This window comes from Arachis duranensis, chromosome 2 (genome assembly GCF_000817695.3).
Source record: "Arachis duranensis cultivar V14167 chromosome 2, aradu.V14167.gnm2.J7QH, whole genome shotgun sequence".
NCBI classification, from domain to species: Eukaryota; Viridiplantae; Streptophyta; class Magnoliopsida; order Fabales; family Fabaceae; genus Arachis; species Arachis duranensis.
In genome coordinates, this window is record NC_029773.3 from 45,377,483 (window position 1) to 45,380,638 (window position 3,156).

The following is a 3,156-nucleotide window of genomic DNA, read 5'->3' on the forward strand; positions in this document are numbered from 1 at the left end:
TTCCAGTCTCTAGGACTATGAAGTCAGCAGGGATGTAATGGTCTTCAACTTTTACCAGAACATCCTCTACAAGTCCATAGGCTTGTTTTCTTGAGTTGTCTGCCATCTCTAGTGAGATTTTTGCAGCTTGCACCCCAAAGATTCCTAGCTTCTCCATTACAGAGAGAGGCATGAGGTTTATGCTTGACCCTAGGTCACACAAGGCCTTCTTGAAGGTCATGGTGCCTATGGCACAAGGTATTGAGAACTTCTAGGATCTTGTCTCTTTTGAGGTAATCTCTGCCTAGACAAGTCATCCAGTTCCTTGGTGAGTAAAGGGGGTTCATCCTCCCAACTCTCATTACCAAATAACTTGTCATTTAGCTTCATGATTGCTCCAAGGTATTTAGCAACTTGCTCTTCAGTGACATACTCATCCTCTTCAGATGAAGAATACTCATCAGAGCTCATGAATGGCATAAGTAAGTCCAATGGAATCTCTATGGTCTCATTATGAGCCTCAGATTCCCATGGTTCCTCATTAGGGAACCCATTGGAGGCCAGTGGACGTCCATTGAGGTCTTCCTCAGTGGCGTTCACTGCCTCTCCCTCCTCTCCAAATTCGGCCATGTTGATGGCCTTGCACTCTCCTTTCGAATTTTCTTCTGTATTGCTTGGAAGAGTACTAGGAGGGAGTTCAGTAATTTTCTTACTCAGCTGTCCCACTTGTGCCTCCAAATTTCTAATGGAGGACCTTGTTTCAGTCATGAAACTTTGAGTGGTTTTGATTAGATCAGAGACCATGGTTGCTAAGTCAGAGTGGTTCTGCTTAGAATTCTCTGTCTGTTGCTGAGAAGATGATGGAAAAGGCTTGCTATTGCTAAACCTGTTTCTTCCACCATTATTGTTGTTGAAACCTTGTTGTGGTCTCTGTTGATCCTTCCATGAGAGATTTGGGTGATTTCTCCATGAAGGATTATAGGTGTTTCCATAGGATTCTCCCATGTAATTCACCTCTTCCATTGAAGGGTTCTCAGGATCATAAGCTTCTTCTTCAGATGAAGCTTCCTTAGTACTGCTTGGTGCATTTTGAATTCCAGACAGACTTTGAGAAATCATATTGACTTGCTGGATCAGTATTTTATTCTGAGCCAATATGGCATTCAGAGTATCAATCTCAAGAACTCCTTTCTTCTGATTCGTCCCATTGTTCACAGGATTTCAGAAGTGTACATGAATTGGTTATTTGCAACCATTTCAATCAGCTCTTGAGCTTCTACAGGCGTCTTCTTCAGATGAAGAGATCCTCCAGCAGAGCTATCCAAGGACATCTTGGACAGTTCAGACAGACCATCATAGAAGATACCTATGATGCTCCATTCAGAAAGCATGTCAGAAGGACACTTTCTGATTAATTGTTTGTATCTTTCCCAAGCTTCATAGAGGGATTCTCCTTCCTTCTGTCTGAAGGTTTGGACTTCCACTCTAAGCTTACTCAATTTTTCAGCTAAAAACTGATGAGGATCTTCCAATGGAAGTCCATGAAACTTGCAATTCTGTTGCATTAGAGAAACTAATTGAGGCTTAAGCTCAAAGTTGTTTGCTCCAATGGCAAGGATAGAGATGCTTCTCCCATAGAAGTCGGGAGTAGGTGCAGTAAAGTCACCTAGCACCTTCCTTGCATTGTTGGCATTGTTGTTGTTTTCGGCTGCCATGGGTTCTTCTTCTTTGAAGATTTCTGTTAGGTCCTCTACAGAGAGTTGTGCCTTAGCTTCTCTTAGCTTTCGCTTCAAGGTCCTTTCAGGTTCAGGGTCAGCCTCAACAAGAATGCTTTTGTCTTTGCTCCTGCTCATATGAAAGAGAAGAAAACAAGAGAATTTGGAATCCTCTATGTCGCAGTATAGAGATTCGTTAAGGTGTCAGAGGAAAAGAAAAATGGAAGGAAGAGGTAGAAAATTCGAACGTATCAATGAAAGATGGAGTTCGAATTATACATTAAGGATGAGTGTTAGTCCATAAATAGAAGGATGTGAGAAGAGGGGAAGAAATTTTTGAAAATAAATGAAAAATATTTTGAAAAATACTAATTGATTTTCCAAAACCAAGGGTGGAAAAGAAATTAAGTGATTTTTGAAAAAGATTTTGAAATTAGAAATTAAAAAGATATGATTGAAAGCTATTTTGAAAAAGATGTGATTAGGAAGATATGATTGAAAAGTTATGGTTTTAAAAAGATGTGATTGAGAAAATATGATTTGAAAAACAATTTAAAAAGATTTGATTTTAAAATTAATGACTTGGCTAACAAGAAAAGATATGATTCAAACATTTAAACCTTTCTCAACAGAAAAGGCAACATACTTGAAATGTTGAATCAAATCATTAATTGATAGCAAGTATTTTTGAAAATCGAAAGAAATTGATTTTGAAAAAGATTTGATTGAAAAGATTTGATTTGAAAAAGATTTGATTTTGAAAAAAAAATTTTGAAAACTTGAAAAAAAATTTGAATTGAAAACAGAATCTTCCCTCTTGTGCCATCCTGGCGTTAAACGTCCAGAATGGTGCACATTCTGGCGTTTAACGCCCAAAGCACTACCCTTTTGGGCGTTAAACACCCAGCCAGGCACCCTGGCTGGCGTTTAAATGCCAGTTTGCCTTCCTTACTGGGCGTTTTGAACGCCCAGCTTTTTCTGTGTAATTCCTCTGCTGTATGTTCTGAATCTTCAATTCTCTGTGTTATTGACTTGAAAAGACACAAGTTAAAAATATTTTTGGATTTTTAATAATGAGGAATATCAAAATGCAACTAAAATCAAATAAACAATGCATGCAAGACACCAAACTTAGAAGTTTGTATACTATTGACACTAACAAAATGAGAATGCATATGAGAAACAACAAAACACTCAAGACAAGAGAATTTAAAGATCAGAACAAGGAAATCATCAAGAACAATCTTGAAGATCACTGAAGACACATGGATGAATGCAAGAAGAACAAAAACATGCAATTGACACCAAACTTAAAATGAGACTTTAGACTCAACAAGAAACATAAAATATTTTTGGTTTTTCTGATTTTGTAAAATTTTTTGTGCTTTTTCGAAAATTAAGTGGAAAAGAAAATAAAGATATCAAAATTCTTAATGAGAATTCCAGGAATCATGCAATGTTA

General features: G+C 37.5%; 1 non-coding gene across 1 annotated transcript; it reads left to right on the plus strand.

Moving 5' to 3' along the window:
- Nucleotides 1-1,364: 1,364 nt before the first annotated feature.
- On the plus strand, nt 1,365-1,472 carry LOC127745354 (small nucleolar RNA R71). The gene has a single exon (XR_008006551.1). It is a non-coding gene; the product is annotated as a small nucleolar RNA R71 (small nucleolar RNA).
- Nucleotides 1,473-3,156: the final 1,684 nt, after the last annotated feature.